At 47.3% G+C, this 21,263-nt stretch overlaps 1 protein-coding gene and 1 long non-coding RNA gene across 2 annotated transcripts in view; both read left to right on the top strand.

Moving 5' to 3' along the window:
* Positions 1-1,145, top strand: part of LOC311579693 — a 57,675-nt gene extending 56,530 nt beyond the window's left edge. Inside the window, exon 3 of the long non-coding RNA XR_014773227.1 lies at positions 904-1,145. This is a non-coding gene — a long non-coding RNA (uncharacterized lncRNA). The remainder of the gene's footprint in view (positions 1-903) is intronic.
* ASIC2 (acid sensing ion channel subunit 2) overlaps positions 1-21,263 on the top strand; it is a 1,061,758-nt gene that overhangs the window by 395,445 nt on the left and 645,050 nt on the right. The window lies entirely within an intron of this gene.

Here is a 21,263-nt window from a genome sequence, read left to right as displayed (position 1 = left end):
GGGGGGGGAGGAGCCGTGTGCTACGAGCGATGCTCTCCTGCTTCCTCTTGTGGTTTTTAATGCAGCCCATATCTGGTAGGATCTCATAGGAGGAGTTCTGTGAGGGTGGGTCCTTTTACATCCAGTTCAATTTTGTTTAGCTTTAAGATCTAGGGATTCCAGCCAGGGGCTCTTGGATGTCTCATCTCTGAAAAGATTCAATGATGTAAATACCAAATCCAAGTGAAGTTGAGGGTCAGAGTTTCAAACACTATGGACTGAAAGCCCCACGTCCCTAGTCTCGAAGGTTGAGAGGAAGTCAACCAAAGTTGCCTTTTCCTTGAGTTGGCAGGGACAATTCTCTCTCAACTACCCACGTGCCGAGAGTCTCATTTTTGTCCAGATCTGCTTTGGAGCTCTCTGTCTAATGTGAGCTAGTGGAGTCACAGTGTGTATTTAGTGAACTATGAGGAACTTCTAACTACTTGAGCAAAACTATTTTGGTTTCAGGGCAACTGTGAGGTCATAGGTAACTCAATTTTCAGGCTTGTCTTGTCTAACTCATGGAGATCTGCACTGAAAAATACACATGTGTGTCATGAGTGGCAATGTCCTCCTTTCCTGAGGAGAATGTGGCTATGCAGTCTGCCAGGTTACTGAAAATGAAAGCTCTGTAGTGTGTTATACACAGTCTCTTCTAATCCTAAAAGTTCATAGCACAGGCTTTTCGAAATTATCTCTATTAAAAAAAAACCACAAAACCTTAGGCCCCTGCTTTCTCCTGCCAACAAGATATGCAGGGGTAAAAATGGAGCAGAGATGGAGGGAATGGCCAACCAATGACTGGCCCAACTTGAGACCCATGGCATGAAAAAGAGAGAGCCCACCCCAGACACTATTAATGATACTCTGCTATACTTCCAGACAGGTGCCTAGCATAACTGTCATCTGAGATGCTTCATCCAGCAGCTGATGGAAACAGATGCAGAGACCCACAGCCAAACATTAGGTGAAACTTGGGGAATTCCATGGGAGAAGGGGATGAAGGAATGAAGGAGCCAGAGAGGTCAAGGACACCACAAGAAAAAAAATACAGAACCAATTAACCTGGGCACATAGGGACCCACAGAGACTGAGCCACCAAACAGAGAGCATGTGCAGGCCAAACCTAGGCCCTTGGTACACATGTACCACTTGTGCAGCTTGGTCTTCATGTGGGACTCCTAACAGCAGGATCAGCAGCTGTTGCCTGCTTTGAGATGCCTTTCCCCTAACTGGGATGCCTTGCTTAGCCACAATAAGATGTGCCTTGTCCTTCTACAGCTTGATATGCCAAGGTGGGTGATACCCATGGGAGGCCTCCCCTTTTCTGAGCCTCTTCTGAGGAGAAAGGGAGGATGGGGGAATGGCTGGGAGGTGAGATCAATTTCCTTGTTTGCATCTGGGTTGCTGTCTACAGTTTTCCCACAGAAGAGGCATAAGCTACTATCACTGTGTTCAAGGAGAAAGGAAGGGACCAGATGAAAGATGGTCATATCGACATGTGGCCATATCTACAGAATTGGCTTCCTTAGAACGTCCACCAAACCCCACACTAAGGGAGCTTCAAAATCCCCCTGGTCTCTTCTGGCCGCTCCTTTGATGCAAGTGCCTTTTCTTGAACCTCACTCAGACTGTTTTAACATGATGGCTGGTAGTGGGGAAGCAAGGTATAAGAGACTCTGTAGAACACATCTCTCACTCTCAATGTCTAGTTGGAGGCTGTTTGTTAGCAGATAGGGGACCCATACCGAGGAGGAACACCACGGTCTTGGATGGGTTGTTTCCTTTCTCTTCTAGTGTTCCATTTGTGCACCTGCTGAACAGAATTAATCATCTTTTCTCATGGACTTCTTGTGAGAAAACAACAGATTTTGTAGGCTCAGGGCTTGTGGCTGGAGGTGATGTGTTAAGGTTACTCTACTGGCAGGAACACCCACTGGCTCTTCCCCACTGGTCACACCTAGGCCTTTGGCTTCAGAACAGACTTCTTTGGAAAGCTGCAGTTCTCCTGCCAGGAGCGCAGGAAGTCGTCAAGTCTCCCAGCAAGAAGGCAGTACTTGGCTCCAACTATGCACGATGCTAATTGATGTGAAATGCATATGGTGCAGAAGGGAGGGGGTGTGTGGCTTCCTCCTCATCCACCTGGGCACCAGGATGAGTCCAAATGGTCATCTTCCTTTGCTGCCAGGACATGAAGAGCTGGTCCAAGCCTCGCCTTCCTTTCTCCCAAGCCACAGACACCGCCCCCCCATCTAGTGTAATCTTCTCACCTCTCCCACACTCTTCAGGACCACATGGCTTTACCTGCCTGCTAGACTGTCGAAACCACATTCACACCCCATGCAGCAGGCAGGCAAGAACTAACCAACCCCATCCATCCCTGGTGATGCTACCATAGAAACCAAAGCTACTGCCTCAGAGATTCTCCCCTTTTGCTGTCACTCTTACTTTCAAAGTATGACAGGGACACTCACCAGTGGGAAGATTGATGATGGAACTTGGCTGTCTTGTGCCTCAGTTTCCTCTTTGGTATAAAAAGTGAAGCTGGAAAATGCTGTTTGATCAATTCCCACATGCCGGGCAGTGTTCTAAGCATTCCCCAGGCAGGAATTCGATTTATCCTCAGAGCGGAGTGGCACTAGGGGATAAATGCTACTGTTCTCAGTACTGAGGGACAAGGATGCTTAAGCACAGCAGCCTTGCAGACAGACAGACAGACATAGAAACATGATCGAAAAGTAACAAATTTGGCAGCTAAATAGAGAATTGCTACAATATAGGACTTAAATGATGATGACAATTGCCTATATAATAACAACTGTATCTACATAGTAAGCCTGAATTATAACAGCCGGTTAAAATAATTTGATATGTATGTTCTCTCAAAATAAGTGAATAAGTCATTTGAATTTTTCAAATAGTAAAATATTTTATCTGTTTAATCACACCTAAAGAGAGTTTAATTAAGCACTGCTCAATAAGTCTCATTCCACTAGTCATAATTGAATACCAGCTGTGTGTATCTTATGTGCAGTGTGTGGTGCATGCAAAGTTATCTGGTACCCTCAAGAGTCTGGCTTCAGAGCCATCTTCAGATTATTTATAGATTTTGGGCTCCAGACTCTTCATATTGGGAGTCAGAGTCCTTTCCATGTCATCCCCACTTTATACAGAGAGGGTTTTGTTTGTTTGTTTGGTTTGGTTTTTGGTCCCCTCCCCTCATTACTGTAGCATTTCTTTCAATAGTCCTCAGGACAGAGGGAAGAGGAATATGGTATCCCTTGTGCTAATGCTGTCTCAGAGTGAACATTTGCTCCAATGCTAGAGTAACATTGTTTCAAGGTCTTTCAAGTTCTGTGACCAATTAGTGATGTCTGCAGTGGACACTTCATAGGAAAGAGGCATTCGGTTATCTAGTATTTGTTGTGATCAACTTAAGAGAGTATAGTTGATGACTAATGACTATTAGGACTTTGGGAAGACAAAGGGGCAATTGCTCTGTAAAGAGTGAACACAGATTGATCATGAAGCTCAGTTTTCTACCACAACCCCTATTTCACCTAATAACATGTGCGCTGAAATCTAGTTTTTGGTCTAGACTAGACGTGTGGCCAGCAGGCCTTGGGAGGCCATACCAATGCCAAAAGTGTGACTACAACATGTGAAGACTGCATGTGAGAGCACCTCACTTGCTTCACTCCTTTGACTAGAGTGGTCTAATGGAACATTCTGTGTTAGTAGGTATCTGCCTGGACCTACTTGGTAGTTGAGTATGGCCAGCATGACTGAAGACTTGAAAATTTAACTTCCTTTAAAGTTACTCAAACTTAAGAGGTGACATTAGCTAGTGGACACCATATCAGAAGTCTTTGAGTTTTCTCCCCTCTTTGGGGTTTATACTGCAACCCAAATTTCACAAGCATCCCAACTATAGGGATAACATAGGCATCTTAAATGCAGAGGTAATACGACGCTTCCACAGAATCTTCATGTGAGAGACAGAAACTAGGCACACAGCCAAAGAAACACAAGAGAAAAGAAATGTAGAAAACGATGGAAAGAACACAGGAATAAGAGCAAAATACACGGACAGCATTCTTCCAGAGGAACAATACAATGAAGGCAGGAAGAATGAGCAGACATCTGTACAGATCAAAGTCAGAGCCAATCTACCAATGGACTCCAGTGCACAGAGATGAGAAAGTGGGTGAGAGATAAGATGGCTGCTGAAGCAATTAAGGTGCTGTAACATCTTGATTCATAGGAGCTCCCGAAGCAAAGATTAGACCAAAAGAAATCATCAAAAACACTCCACACTCAAGGACATCTCTCTCTGGAAGGGTCAGAAGGCTCACAGGTGCTCAGGGAAAGGGACCAACCAGGATGTGACCCATCACACTTCCGATAAACAGGGAATGCAAGGAGGTGGTGTGATATACAAGCAAGTGTGCAAACCTCTTACTGACAGTATTAGAAGCCGAAACATCAATGTCTTCACCTTTAGAAAAGAAAAGGACTCTCAAACTAACCCAGGCCAAAGCACAAAATCAGTTAACCAGAAAATCTATCCATCCATCTATTACCTGTTGGCTTGTCTGTCAATTCATCCATCTATCCATTATTTTTTATATTTATCCATTACATATCTGTCTGTCTGTCCATTCACAGGTCCGTCCGTCCATCTGTCCATCCATCCATCCATCCATCCATCCATCCATCCATCCATCCATCCATGTTCTATGCCAAACACACCACTGAGCAAGTGCACAAAGATCATGGGATGTTTCTAGATCTGCAAGGACTCAGCCCCTTCCCACGAGCTCTTTCTTTGGAACCACCAAGTGTTGGAGCCGGTCCAACAAGAGAGAATGGCATGCACTCAGTAAACACAGTAGGGCTGTGGGAGAAAGCTTAGAAAGTGAATAGAGATCAAGGATGTGAAATAGGTGATGCTTCGACCTTCATAACACAGAATGCTTCAAGCTGCGGGATCTGCAGTTCCACCCTGCTGTGACTGGGACCATGGTTAACCAGTGGGAAATAAATAAGTTACCATTCTAAAAGTGGATATAAGCTGGGCATGGCGGCACAAGACTAATCCTAGCACTTGGGAGGTGAAGTCAGGAGGGTCAGAAGTCCTTGGCTCCCTAGTAAGTTTGAGGTCATCCTGAGCTACATGTTGTCTCAAGCAAAAAAAAAAAAAAAAAAAAAATTTAAGAAAGTTGAATAAATATTTGGCTAAGATCAGATTCCTGTAAGAAAACTTAGCACTTAAAGGATGGAGGGCAGCTATTAATCATAGAATGCTGAATTATACGAGAAAATAAATAAATCCCAATAAACTCCCATGGTTAGCAGTGTTCGGTGTTCATACAGCTCTATGGATGCAAATATTGACTTGATTTAAACAAACTGAAATAAAATGATATTGGAAGCAAGGAGGAAGCTGCTGAGAGGGAGGTGGTTGGCGTGAGTTAAATGTTCCTTTCTCAGGGCTGGAAGTTCCTGTCTAGCTCTGGAAACAGCAATCAACCCCCACTGAAATGAAAGAAGCAGCTACCGGGGCAGAGAGGGGCCAGAGGCTGTGGGCGTGTTGCGGTCAATACACAGGGAACTCGGGCATTTATTTTAAGAATTTTACTGACATTTTGTTTCAAAGAAAATTATAAAGATATTCCTTTGAAAATGGAATCTTCTAAAAGCCATGCAATAATTGAAGACTTCAACACATTTCCTCAGGGGAGAGAGGAGTTGGTTTAGTGAGACAGGATCTCACAGAGCCCCTGGCTGACCTTGAACTTCTGGTCTTCCTGCCTCCCCTCCACACTCACTGTGCTGGATTTCAAGCATGCACCACCAGGCCAAGTACAACTTGAATGAATTTTTAAAGAAGCGTTAGTTGTTTATAAGAGGAATGCTCAGAAGCTGGCAAGATGGCCTTCCCAAGAGTGACATTCTCACTGGACGATTAAGCAGATGAAGGGTTGTTTGCTCTGTTTTCCATATCTTACACACACACACACACACACACACACACACACACACACACACACTCTTACACACTTGCACACACATAAAGGCATGCACACACATTGTTATACACACTTGCACAAACACATAAGCATGCACACACACACACACACCACACAAAGGCACGCACACACACACAAACACACATACACACACACACCACACAGAGGCATGCACACACACAATCATGCATCACACATGTTTAAATTTACAGATAAAGGTAAAGATTTATAGCCACCATTCCAGTCCCACATGCCCTATTTGCCAAAGCCATTTGGATCATAAGTCAAATTTCATCTTTTCCAGTGTATGGCATTTATAATTTTACTACACATACACATAAATCCTTAAAGATGTATTAACCCACTCTTTATGATGTGGAAATTTCACTTGAATGCTAACACCATGTACATGTCACTCATCCTAAGGAGGCCTGTCCATACTGATATATGAAGGAAAGAAACATTTATATGTATTGGTGTTTGGGGGAGATCTGTCCATATTGATATATGGTTCTGGTTCATTCATTTTACTCTGTCCTATGAATGTGGAAGGATTTATTTTCCTTCCAGCTTTCTCCCTCCCAGTCAGTGTGGCAGTGAATATCTTTCACAGCCCTCATGCTAAGAATCTTCAAGAGTGTCTCTAGTGTACGCACCCGGAGACAGCATTTCGAGGTTACGTTCTCATTTTACTGGGTCACTGGGTCATTATTGTTTTGAAACACTATTAAATGGTATTTTCAGCAGATTCCAGCTCCTTGGGTGATAGGCTGGCATAGACCAGCCTACTGAGTGTGGAGCTGTTAGCTGAGCTACCATCTGTGCTGCTGTCACAACAGCTCTGGAGGTCCCATCAGATGCAGCAGTTAGGACCACAACAAAGACACACATTTATTCACGTTCCTCTAAACAGGTTGTCACTGACATTTAAAGGGCTGATGAGGTCCTTTCCCATATGCATAGAAGTGGAAAACACTAGTTAGCACATGACTCCAAAGAGGAGGGAAATGAACAAGGCGGAAGGTTAGAGCACAGATGCTTGGCAAGGAAGGTCACTGGGACAAGATGGGGTGCAGTCAGCATCCCACCATGGACTGCCTCAATATTTATAAACTGTGTGTCACACATGGAGCTAGAGTATACAGTAAAAAAATACTTATGAGAAAGAATCATTCTCTTCCTCCACCCATGTCTTTCCCCCTTCTTCCTCCCTCTCATCCCCCTTCTCCTTTTTCTCTCATCCTCTGGCTTCTGCTTTGTTGAGTATGTAGCTGAGGCTGGCCCTGAGGTTATAAGTGATGGGATAACAGGTATTTCTACCACGCTAGTGCGATTGTTCTCTTCCCAGCAGACATCACGTGGGATACCCCTCTACCTACATATTCCTTTCCAGAGGAGCCGCCCTTGGCCCCAGGCAACTGTCTTACTCCGAGCCATTGCGTGGACCACTTGTTGTCCTTGAATGGACATGACACCTTCAACTCCGGCCCCTTATTCAGAAAGAATCATGTTCCTTCTCCTAAGAATGCCACCAAAATGAAATGCCAGTTAGTAGGGGATATGGGGGCTGTGTGACCATACAGGTGGGGACAGGGGCTTCTCTTGATGAGTGTGATAAGGAGCAGGAGAAGAGAGCAGGGGGTAGAGCTGACCAGAGGAGACCAGAAATAAAGGGAGCCCCACCGCCCTTGAGCGACATATTGGCATCACTCTCTCGCCCTGTATCCCAGCTACCAGTCCTCCTCTGTCCCAATGCGATTCATCATCTGCTGTCTCTCTGCTTGCCCTTGGCATCATCCACTGAGTCCTTATAATGAGTTTCCCTTTGTTGAGTTATCTTGAGGGGTTCCTCCTCCTTCTGACTCCAAGTGGTCAGCAAGAAGAGGAAGAACCAAAGGAAAGATGAAGGCTGGAGTTGGTCCATACGTGTGGTTGGGATTTGTCTGGAGAACAAGGAAGAACATTCTGGGTGGCGAGAACAATGGAATTGAAGACATGGAGGTGACAGCACTGACACAGAGAAGCTGACGGGACATTTAGCATGGCCTGACTACAAAATTCCTGCACCTAGGGATGCAGTTGAAAGGAATGTTAGGCTAGACCACGCCCTTGTTTTCCTTCCGGGCTAAATCAAGGTTCCATTCTGTTGACATGGAGGAGCCATCAGTTGGGATAATTCTGATTTTTTTTTCACTCTATTTGCTTGGTGTGTGTGTGTGTGTGTGTGTGTGTGTGTGTGTGTGTGTGTGTGTTAGTGTATACACGTGTAGAAGTCAGAAGACAATTTGTAGAGAGTGGTTCTCCACCTTAACCACTTCCTGGAACTGAACTCAGAGCATCATCAGGGTTGGCACATGGCGGCAAGTGTCTCTACCCTCTGAGTGCTCTCGCTGACTCCGCATAGGGCACATTTTAGTAGGAGAGACTCAGGTTTCCCAGACTCCAGGAGGAAGTATTGCGCTCAGGTTACTCGGGGCCCAGCTCACCTGCCTCAGCCCCTTACTCTGCCCTCACAGTTCTTGTAAAAAGCAACAGCAGACATCCTATGGAGAGTCAGCCTGGGAAGCTATAATCCTCTCTCTTCCATAGGAAGCTTATCACGTACCCTGAGCAATCAGGGGCTGCACGCATGCGCAGCACATCCTGTAATGATGGACACGCACTAATTAAAGGGCCAACCCTTTGCCTTTTTCCTGCTTCCCAAGAATCCCAGGCATCCTGATTGCAAGCACTTGCTATGGGCCACTCGTTAACCACGGAGCACTGGACCTCTCCCCACTCCCTGCAACCTGGAAGAGGGCCCACACGCTGCCCTGAACTCAGTCCTCACCACGTTGTCTTTCTGTGGCATGAATCACGGTTGTAATAAATAGCCAACCCTGAATGCCCTAATGTCCCCTTTGGAACTCAGAACCTGAGACCTTGCTGAAGTTAAACCTTGGCCTTGACTGAAACTTCAAATGATCACCTGCACATCCTAGAAAGGAACTGGAGAAGCCATCACACACCACACTGGGGAAGAGTCCGGGAGATGCTGTAGTGCAATCCCAACTTTGTAGGAAGAGAACAAGGATGTTTGCTCCCCGATTCCCATAAGAGGGTTGCAGTGCCGCAACTAGTAACCTAAGGGTACACACCTCAACTTCAGCCACACACAACACTGCACTGTCTCTCAAAACACAGTTCTAAAATCTGGTAGTACTCATCTGGAAGGCCAGGACTCTCACGGCAGAGGCAGGGAGATCAGGAGTTCAAGGCCGTCCTCGGCTACTGAGCAGTTTTGTGTGAGGCCTGGGGTATACTTTAGTCTGTCTTTTTTTAAAAAAAAAGTTATCAGGACTCTTTCACCTAGAGAGAGTTCTAGACCTGTGAACTCTATCAAGATGCCTGTGGCTCTCCAGAGTCCCATGCCAGGCTCTAGATTCTAAGCCACACCTTCGGGAGATGCTGTGTTCACTTACTTCTCTCTGTAGGCTCTGCTTCTCCTCTCTTTGTCTTCTGGGTACCAACATCATTTTGATCTTTATCACACCTGGCACTGCCTATGGAGATTTCTCTGGCACCCTTAGGCCAGCATCTGATGTATTCCCGACTACACACATGGAATTCCACTCACATGCTTCCACGCTGTCCTGAAGACACATCAGCTCTGGTTTAGCCCTGCTCCATCACACAGCCCGAGGCCAACTTGCATACAGAATGCTCCCACCAGAGGAGTGAGGTCAACAGATTCAGAAGCTGACAAGTTAATTTAACTCATCAAGAACAGGCCCAGGACAAGATGGGACAGAAAGAAAATTCAAAGATCAAGAAGATTTTCCTGAAGTGAACTCACATGGGCAGCCCACTGCCAGAGCCAATCGACAAGAGGCTTGTGAAACCATGTGGCATGGAAGAAGAGAGGAGCATGTTTATTGTTTTTTTCCCTTGTTGAGACAAGATCTGGCTAGATCTCTTAGGATGATGACCTTGAACTAGCAATGTAGCCCCAATCTGGCTTCAAACTCATAATCCTTCTCTCTCAGACTCCCAAATCCTAGGATCACAGGCAAGTGCCACTGAGGCCAACTTGTTGTGACATTTTTAAAAATCAGTGTGACAGACTAGCAAGTCCAGAAATCAAAGCCAACAATAGGAAATGTAGCAAAGGAAAGGGGCAGCAGCATCATAAACAGATGGGTAGAGAGTGGATAATGAAATAAAGCCCGCTGAGGTGGGTGAGGAGCTAGCTGGTAAACAGTAAAGTTGTGTCCTTACCTCGTAACAGACACTCAGATGAGTGCTGTGAAGAATTTAACTACAACCAGGCATGATGGTGCACATCTTTAATCCCAGCTCTTGGGAGGAAGAAGCAGTTAGATCAGCAGCCTCGTCTACATAGTGAGTTCCAGGGCAGCCAAGGCTACACAGAGAAACTTTGTATGTAAAAATGAATTTAAAAAAATAAATGGGTAAGATACTAAAACATAGGATATATTGCATAAATATACATATCTATACAGCCTCATACATGTGTTTGCGTGCACAAATTCATGGTCTTTTCATGTGGAAAACCTTTCCAAAGCTGGCAAGACCTGGTGAGGTGAGATAAATTATATGCTATAAAATGCAATGGAGGCGGGGGGATCGGCCATTTTCTTGCTATTGTGACAAAATACTGGAGGAAAAATCACTGAAGGGAGAAAGCATTTATTTTGGCTCATAATTTCAGAGAGTCAAGGCCATACTTGGATAACTCCATTGCTTTGGGCTTGAAGCAAAGCAAAAGTCTCATGATGAGATATGGATGGTGAGTGCATTTGCATTTTTTCATGGCAGGTTGGAAAACAGAGTGAAACAGTGACGAAGCTGGGATGGGAGATAGATTCTTCAAGGGTCACACCTTCAGTGACTTACTTCCTCCAAGTAGGTTCCACTTCCTGGTTTCTATCAGCTCTCAATCACATCATCAGATTGCGACTCCATCAGTAGATTAAACCATTTGCTTTCTCAGAACACGCACGGTCTAACCACTTCCCAAAGCCCTGCCTCCCAGTATTGCAGTGGGAACCTCTGCACAGGGGGTCACTTCAAGAGATACTTCTTGCAAATTGTAACATACCATAGAATCACACTTCGAACCGGAGAAGTGCAGCTCCATTCATATGATGGGCAAAGGGTTAATCATTTTACCTATGAACAGTTCTAAGGAAACAAGAACTTTCCTTGGGGAAACAATAGTCTCCCCAAGATGGGCATCATGGGTTCATGAAAAAGTATTTATTATTTGTAAGACTGGGTAACCATGTTTGCTCTTACTCATAGGAGAGATATCAATTAAAATAAAAAGAAATATCATGTTCCACCTACCATACTTGCAAAGGTGAAAGTGTTGAATGTCTGCAAATCTGGGGTCGTGCAGATGGGCTCTGATATCAGCTCTAAGGAGGCCAGTTAGTCGCCATCCATCAGAAACACAAGCTGTGTTGGCAGCAGCCCCACAACTAGACATTCACTCTGCAATATCCTCACTGATCCATGAAACGACACAGGCAGAAATGATTTTCCCCAGCATTGGCTTTTTCTTTTAAGGCAGATTCCGTCTGATTCAATGCCCAAGATGGTATCAAATTTATGATTCTCCTGCCTCAGCTTTCTGAGTGCTGGGACTACAAGGTGTGTGTCATCCCCCTGGCCCTTACTGCATTGCTTTTAATGACAACATTTGGAAACAATGTAAATACTATTATATGATCAATTAAATAAGGTATTATCCCTCCAGATAATGAGGCATCATTCAGCTATTAAAGAGAATGAGGCAGTAACTTTGTTTAGCTTATGTGCCCACAGTGAATTCAGGGGAAAAAGAAAACAATTCTTCAGATGCTGTGGTAGAATTTTACTTTGACAGCTCCTAACCAACCATGCCAACCAAGCCTTACACCCACTTTGTTTGTTTTTTGAACTCGGCTATTGACTAGTGAAGGCAAGTGAGAGCGTGGCTGAAGTGGGGGCTTTGTGAAAGACTTCACACTGAGACTTACTATTGTGAAATACAGTGTACAACAGCAGCCACCAGGATGGGAGCAGACGTTAGCTTCCATATGGAGAAGCCAAGAGGAGAGCGAGGGATGCCAGCATCCCCTTGTCACCTCAGCTGAGGTGCCTGATGTCTTGTGGTGAAGCAGCTTTGGCCCTCCAGCCTCAGCAGGTGCTGTGGGGGAACAGAGTGTGCCCTGCTGCTGAGCCCTGCCCAGTTGATGGATCCGTGACTCTATGCATAACTGTCTGTGTTTTGAGTCACTCCATTTTACGACGGCTTCGATTCTAGCAGTGCTTATGTGCAATAGTATTCATATGAAGAGGATTCTAGAATAACATTGGAAGTTAAAAAGCAACATGCAGAACCATTTATATTACTGTGTGCTCATAAGGAAAGTGTAACTGCCTATATACATAGAGTATGTTAGCTGCCATAGTGAAATGGAAAGCCTGGATGGCTTTTAAAAAAAAACAACAACAGTGGGGATTAATTTTTACTGAGTTTGGCCATCTGCAAGTAAGGTCTGGGCAGGCTTTTGTCCCTCTGAAGGGTCTGCTGTGGATGTCGGCATTATTTGGCCTCCTGGCTTCTGGTTTGCCTCTCTCTGACCCAACCACGTAGTCTTCTTCTGTGCGTGCCACTGGGGTTGTCCTTCTGCCTCTTAGGAAGGCAGGATCATTGGATTTGAGGCTCATGAGGCTAATCCAGAATGAGATGTTACCTCAAGACTTTAGCTTGATTGTACCTGCAGTGACAGCCCTTCCCGCCACACACACAATCAGGTAACATTTACTGGATGCATAGAGTTGCATGTTACGTAGCTTTTTATAAGGCCATGCTCAACTGACTGTTCATGTAAGAAAGCAGAGACGGTATTAATACAGATTGGCTACCTTCAGAGCATATGTGACAATTAAATGCCCTAAGGACAGAGGATTATGCATAACTGTGTTTTTCACAGTGACAGTTTTGGTTATCATAGCTGGGAGAGTCTACTGGGACTTAGTGGGTAAAGGCCAGGGATGTTCCAGAATGTTCTGTCACCAGTAAGTAATCTAAAGGACACATAGCTTTAAAAAAAAAAAAGCAAATGGAGATTTTATATTTATTTCGGTTTGTGTACTGGCAACAGGTTCCCACCAGGCTTCTTCCTGGGTACCAAAGAGAAGCCATACTCAGATGCATCTTCATGATACACTAGGGTCTCAGTCCATGGTTTTTACACGATCTTTGTGCAGATAGGAAGAGCTGTGCAGCTCACAGGCTAACAATCACTACAGCATTGTGAATTCTATTAGACGGGCTGCTGCCCTTCTCACTGCCACACGCTTCCTGAAGCCAGCGACCTGTCCAGATTCCTCAGTGGGACTTTCAGAATCTTGGATTCCCTCTTTAGTAACTGGGGGTGATGAGTATGCCGAATATAGTCACATGAAGGTCGTCAGATCCTTTTCATTTATTTATTTAACCACTTCACAGCCTGATCCCAGCCCCCTCCCTCCTCTTCTTGCCATCCCCCCCTCACGGCCCATCCCCCCCTCACGGCCCATCCCCCCCTCACGGCCCATCCCCCCCTCACGGCCCATCCCCCCCTCACGGCCCATCCCCCCCTCACGGCCCATCCCCACCTCACGGCCCATCCCCCCCTCACGGCCCATCCCCCCCTCACGGCCCATCCCCCCCCCTCACGGCCCATCCCCCCCTCACGGCCCATCCCCCCCTCACGGCCCATCCCCCCCCTCACGGCCCATCCCCCCCCTCACGGCCCATCCCCCCCTCACGGCCCATCCCCCCCTCACGGCCCATCCCCCCCTCACGGCCCATCCCCCCCTCACGGCCCATCCCCCCCTCACGGCCCATCCCCCCCTCACGGCCCATCCCCACCTCACGGCCCATCCCCCCTCACGGCCCATCCCCCCCTCACGGCCCATCCCCCCCCCTCACGGCCCATCCCCCCCTCACGGCCCATCCCCCCCTCACGGCCCATCCCCCCCTCACGGCCCATCCCCCCCCTCACGGCCCATCCCCCCCTCACGGCCCATCCCCCCCTCACGGCCCATCCCCCCCTCACGGCCCATCCCCCCCTCACGGCCCATCCCCCCCTCACGGCCCATCCCCCCCTCACGGCCCATCCCCCCCACTCCCCCCTCTCTTTCTTCTCACCCCTTGGGGGAAAGTCCTCAGATTTACACACAGTTACCTTTGCTGGGGCAGAGCAATCAAGAAAGCAACTCATCCATTCAAAGTAAACTGATCCACAGTCATTTCTCTGACATTTGAGTCCCTGTAAACAAAATCACAGCCGTAATAGCTCCCTGATGCCAGAGCACAGAGTGTGGATACGGCTGTATGTTCTATGGTATTTCTAAATCCTGGCTCTGAAGCCAACCTCTTCTCTGCCATTAAATCAAATACACCATTGGCGAGTAGGTGCATGATGAGACCTTTCTTTCCCCTTTATCACACAATGATTTTCGACGCAGTGTTTTTCCAATGAGTAGTAAAACTGATTTGCAACACTCTTGGCACAGGATCCTGATGCACCGCTGGATCACTGCCAGCCAGGTGGGAACAGCAGCCCATTGCCTAAATATCTTTAATTCGAGCACACACAAATGCACAAAACCAACAATAAGTCTCTTGAGCCCAAATACATCTCAGCCAGAGATAGAAACACGGGAGCACACAGGCCAGCCGGCCGCCTCCCCTTTGCTAAAGGTGGTTTGCGGAATTTTCCGATTAACCCCCATGCCTCCCCAAACACACACACCCCTCTTTTTGCTCCTATAAAGGGCTGTGTAGGCTGTAAATTGAACTCAAAATGAGAGGAGGTAAGGTAGATGTAGTCCTGAGCAAAATGTTCTCATTACTCTCCTCTGGGCCTTCTCTGCTTGCGGGTGATGGCTTGGGCCCCCCAAACGCTAGTGACTCGCTTTCCTGAAGCTGCAGAATTACAGGTAATTGCTTTTGGGGAGAGCCAAATAGCGGATGGCTTCTCCTCTGGCCAGATTTATTTTAATTCTCAATAAACAGAATAATAGCATCCTTTCTCCGCTTTCCGGGTCATTAGAGAGGCTGGGGCCCGTGACTATCCCTGAGCACAGGACCTGCCACCGAATGCAGCAAATGACACTGGCAGATAATTATTCCGTTATTGTTCTGCCATGGAGGAGACGCCTCATAAATGACCTGGCACCTTCTTTTGGCATCTGCCACCACCCAAATTGAAAGGAAAGAAGAAAGAGCGTGGTGGAAAGAGAGCTGGGTGGGCTTTGGGGAGGATGGTAATGAACGGTCTTCATTCTCACCACAGGGACAGGGAGAGGGAGGGAGAGCCAGACCTTCTGGAGGACAAGGAAGAGACAGCAGGACTCACTGCTGGGTGACTGTTCTAGAACACAGAAGCAGTGGCTTGTCATCCTCATCTCTTCTCTCCTTTTTGAGGACAAGCCAGCGCCCATATGAGCTTGTCCCTCTAGACTGTCCCTCTAGATGTCAGTCTGACATTGCTAGCACTTGCTGTTCTCTGCTTCTGGATAGTGAACCTGGGGAAGGTGAGGAAAGAAATCCCATTGGGTACCTGGCATCTATCTTTGGGTATATCGCATGTTAGATATTTTCGGTGTTATTCTCGTTAACGGTCACAACCCTATGCAGTAAGCAATTCTCTTGACATTGCTGTAGATGAGAACGCTAAAAACGGTCAGTGGGTTGGGGGGATAATACATCCAGAGACACACATTAAGTTGGAGAGTCAAGATTTAAACAGGTCTGGGTGACCTCAAGGCCTGTGCCTGTCAGTCATGACCTCAGCTAGACTGTTTTCGGGGTTTCTTTTTCCAACCCCTGTCTTTCCCTGATTCAACTCCACCAACACAGCCACAGTCGCACGCTCCCAGCTCACTCCATCCCATTTGGTATGTGGTGCTCTGGCTCTGCAGCTGGGGACTGTCATCCTTGGATATGCTTCCTAGTTTTCTGGAGGGACACATCAATGGCAATTTTCCTAGACACATGGGAGAGTGGAGTAGGGAGAGCATGTTCTTCACAGATGGGTGAGAGGTAACCACTGCATCTGTTGGCCAAAGTGCTGACCCCAAGACCAGAGCTGCCCTCTTCCTAGACCACAAGACTTCCTGCAGAGAATGGGCAGAGCTCCACTTTTTCCCAAGGCTCCTTGAAGGTCAGATGCTCTACCAACAAGATGAGCAAAAGTTGGGATGGAGAAGGTACTCAGGTAGCCTTTCAACAGTGAAGAGTAGACCTATAGGACATAGTGACCAGCTAAATTTTAGACATCTGGGAAATTGCTCCATGCCCACTTCTCATGGTAAAACAAGGCTCTCTCCATTTCAAGCTCAGGTTCAGGACTTATAGAATCGTAGGCTCGGCTGTTCTGGATGTCCTGTGATTTGTTATAATTATTCATTTCATTTTAGACGACCTCACACATTTACGTCTATATTTCATTGTGTCTCATGATCCACTGAGTCAAATCGGGAAGGCGTGACTGTGGGTTTGGAGCTATTCAGTGGAGCCTTGTGGGCTCAGCAGGGGCTACTAACCTGTAAAGAGTGGGGATCCTAGAGCCCTTCCTCTGTCCATGGCTGATTGTTGACAGGGCTGATCTCCTGTGGACTTGGGGCAGGAAACCACAATTGTAAGTTACTAACTGCAATGGTTTTGCCCGTCACCGTACCTTTGACTCTTAAGCATGACACGCGCCTTCTGTGAAGCTCCCCAAGCCTTAGATGTGATGGTGTAGGTATCTCAGCCCAAGACCATGACTTATTTTCAGAACCCTGGGTAGCCATGGGTCTAGCCATTCTTCGTCATAGGGAGCTTCTGTCTGTGGGTATGAGTACGGCTGTTGAGAAGGCAGGTTGATGCTCTGCCAGTTAACAATGGCAATGGGCTGTTATCAGGAATGGCGTGTCCTTCTTCTGGCATCCTTTCTGCTGCCTGTCCTGACCCTTTACCCTTTGTCTCTTATTTTGGCTTCAGCCGTGCACTCATCAGTGCCAAGACCTACTGCTGTGGGATCCTGTGCTACTGCCACAAGATCTCAGAGTTCCTACATCTAGGCTAGCACTGACCAGTCCCTGGGGAGTTCAGTCCCTCCTACTGAGATGGTAGCCAAAGGAGCAAGTGGGAGAATAGCCTTGACCCAGCCTCCCTTGGGACCTCTCAGGGCTCCTGGAGAAGTCAACCCCGTCTCAACCTGAGCATAATCAGCCACCGTTCAGTTGGGAGCAGGCACTCCCACATGACCACCCGTTGCCCTGGCTTTTTTGCAACTCCACAGTGCTCAGAGCTGGACATCGTACCAGATGCAGTGACTTTCTGACAATTGTGGAGACTTACTTGAATGTTCTCCCTGGGCCTCTGTCTATCTGCCTGGTAAATGGAGTGACCCCACCTGTAACCTCTGTCATCCTGTAGCCTGAGATGATGATGCAGGGTTAACACATTCTTCCAGTGAGAACTCCCTCCTCTCAGGACTCTAGGCAGCTTTATCATCCTGGCTGGACCTGCTTTTTGTTTCCAAGAGACAAGCAAGCCTTTGGGAACCTGGATTTGCCTTTTACATTCAGTGAACCCCTGATCAGGACATGATGCACAGTCCTCCCTTATCAAGGGTTCTCTGTCAGGGTATTCTAGAACTGGAGCGGGACAGAGAGGCTCCTGGAGCATGTAGTGGGAAGGCAGGAGAGTTGGCTAACAGAGCCAACAGGGAAGCCAGCGTGTCTGCTGGAGCCCACACACAGAGGGTGGTGATGGATGGAGAGGCCATTCATCTTCCTGCCTGGTGATGGTGGGGATCAGAGTAGATAGGCAACTCCCTCAGGAACAAGTCAGGAGTGAAATATGAATCACCGGGCCTGGGCAGCCTGAAAAATGTTGAATACCATGGTCTGCTGTAGGGGAGATCTGAAGAGCAAGGAAAGCTCGTTTCCATCTGTCTCTCTTTGAGAACTAAGCCCCCTTGGGGAAAAGAATGAGTTGGGGATAAGATCAAAACCTTGTAGTTTGTGGACTTTTCTTGCCTGAGAATTTGCCTTGGTGTCAGGTGATCACGGTTGGCTATGCATCCTTTGCCGTGACAGCTCTGCGTCTGTCTCCTGCCTAGCCCTGTACACAGCACCTAGTTTCCCATCAGGAGCCCACAGCCCTGTGTTTTTTCCAGCATGAAACAGAACGCCTTGGTATTCCCACACAGTTCTTGATGTTCCCCACTTGGACCAATTTCTTCCTTCTCTGGAATTTGATCACAGACATTTAAAAAATTTAAGCTATGAATATAATTGTTTGAATTTTAAAGTATGTTTTTTCCCCTGTAAGCCGTGAGGCACCACTACTTCTATCAAACCTAGAATCTAGGGTAGATAATGATCAACTTGGAGACAATTATACATTTATTATATTCCTGCTACGTTCGGGTATCAACATCTCAGGATGCTTTGTGAGGAAGAACTGCGGTTTCTAGCTGTTGAGCCCTCTGAACACGTAAAACACGTGTAAAATATGTGCCTTTTGACCTGAGAAGCTGACTCCGAAGTGCGCCACATGAAAGAGGAAATCCCAGACAGACAGGCCTAAAGGAGGGGAGCTGGCCCCCCAGAGCATGGGCAGGCTGCCCAGCGCATTAGCAGTTTACAGACATCTCTGCTTTGGAGGGAGAATCTGCCTTCTGAAGATACCAAGCCACACAATGTCCTCCAGACTCGATCCGATCCTCTCGGATCTTAGGAAGTCACAATGCAAAATGAGTGTGCGGGGCAACTAGCAGACAAGTCCTAAAGTGAGCTAGCTAGCTAGCTGGCCGGCTGGGTGAACTCAGAGCAGGTGCCACGTGCTGTCATCGGAATAGAGCTAGCATGGAGCTAGCAGCTGGAGGTTGATTTGTGTCGCCCCACCCCCACCTCAGCTTCACGTGCTGAGGTCCTAGCTGTCGGTCGGTACCCCAGCTGGGTCATCGCACACGTGATTAGTGAAACTGAAGTCCTAGGGGGAGGTAAGTGGGCCCCAACATGACTGCATCCTTATGGATAGGCGGGAATTTGAGCACAGAGATAGAACGTAGGAAGACCAGCCCCCCTGGGGAGTGGTTATGCTGCCTCAAGCCAAGAAATTTCCAGAATGTAGGAATGAGGCATGTAAGCTCCTCCCTAGTGCCGCCTTAACTGTATTTATTCAAGGTGTACGTGTTTCTGCTCTCTGTGCCTCTGTGTTCTGCCTGTGTGTATGTATGTACACTATTTGTGTTCCTGGTACCCATGGAGGTCAGAAGAGAATGCTAGAATATTCCTTGGAGTTTTAGATGATTGTGAGCTGTCACAGGGTGCTGGGAACCAAATCCTGGTCCTCTGTAAGAGCAGCCAGTGCACTGACTGCTGAGCCATCTCTCCATCCCCATTAATGCCTTCATGATCTGCAACTGCGAGCCTCTGTAGCTGGGCGACAGTGCATCTTTTTGACTTAGGGCACTCAGCGCGCGGAAACCGTTACTGCCGCGTAGCCTAGCGAGCTAATGTGCTGACTGTCGTGGGTCATGGGTCTCTGTGGCAGTGGAGACAATAGCAGATGTTAAAGTGTTTCCACTTATAAAAGGCTCTGACTTGAATGTGGAATGCCCTTCCCACAGGCTTATATGTTCTCTCTCAGTGTTTGAACCTTCCCCCCCCCCGCCCCAGGTCATGATGCTGTTTGGGGGGAAGTTGTGGACCTTTAGGTCTGTGACCTACCTGGCAGATTGCTAGAGGCGGGTTCTGTGGAGGCAACATCCACTTCTGGTCCTGTTTGTTGCTTCCTGATTACTTAAGGAGTGATTAAGTTGTGCCCCAGGCTCTCGTGCACAGACCTAGCTGCCATGCTCCCTCTACCTTAATGGACTGATATGGCCTCTAACAGTGAACCAAAATAAGCCCTTTTTTAATCAAGTGGTTTCTTCCAGGCCGTGTAATAAGGACAATAACTATACATAAGGTTTTCTTTGCCCGTGCTGAGATGAGGCCTCCACCCCCTGGTGCTGAGAAGTGCCATTTCCCAAAGTGAAAGCCACTGAGAACAGTCTTGGCAGGCTAAACAGGCTGGAAGTTGGCTGTGATTGGAAGACTTAGGGGTATTTCTTATTTTATGCTTTTTTCCCCCGTATCTACAGGAAGGCATACTTAACTCCTAATTCCACTCCTTGATTAAACATTAAAGGCTTGCACTGGCTCTGCAGAACATGGAATTATCTGTTAACTTGCAATCATGCTAAATTCATAAATCTAATTTGGCCCTGGCATTAAGCCAGGAGCAAATGTGCCAGATTAACTTCTCCGAACTATCAGGACTAAAAATGAAAATTCTTCCACTGTTATTGTTTTTTTAATTGATCTAGTTAATGTCGCTCCTAGAGGCTATGTGCTGGCCTCTCAAGTGTGGGGAAAACGGGGAAACGGACAATGGAGCTGGTTCCCTTCCACGGAAGCTTGCTTATAAAAGATATCGTTGAAGTTACTGTCTGTAAGGCTGATTTCTGACTTGGAATCCTAGTGTTGTACAAAGGTCACCTTGCACACTGGGCACCTTGCACAAGAGAGAAAGAGAAGGCAGAACATTAACTAGGTCTGAATCACTTGCTGAGGCTCAACGAGGGGTTGCAGCCACTGGGCTGACACTAGAGATGCCAGCCTGAGTCATGTCATGCCCTCCACTTTCAAGGCTCTTTTGTTTGTTTGCTTTTCGAGACAGGGTTTCTCTGTGTAGCCTTGGCTATCCTAGAATCCCTTTGTAGACCAGGCTGGCCTCGAACCCACAGCAATGCTCCTGCCTCTGCCTCCCGAGTGCTGGGATTAAGGGTGTGCCCCATCATGCCCCAGCACCTTCAAGGCTCTGAAAGTCCAACCAGGGATAGAGTGCAGGGGGTTAATCATTCTAGTGCTTGTGGTGACTGGAGCTGTTAGCACAGCACGCGCACAGGACACTGGGACAACAGATGTGGCGCGGAGGTGACCACAGATGATCTCTGAAGGAGGAGACACTTCAACTGATGAGAGTCAGGCATGTGAAGAAGGAAGCAAGAGGCCTTTCAGGAAAGCCGGAGGCTGAGACACAGGCCAGCGCCCCAACCCTTCTGCCTCTCCTTTCCTGTTATAAGGAAATCACCGAAAAGTGATGGCAAAGAGTCTTGGAAATGCTTT

The sequence above is a fragment of the Acomys minous genome, assembly GCF_964271855.1.
Source record: "Acomys minous genome assembly, chromosome: 12".
NCBI classification, from domain to species: domain Eukaryota; kingdom Metazoa; phylum Chordata; class Mammalia; order Rodentia; family Muridae; genus Acomys; species Acomys minous.
This window is presented reverse-complemented; position numbering and strand designations above follow the sequence as displayed.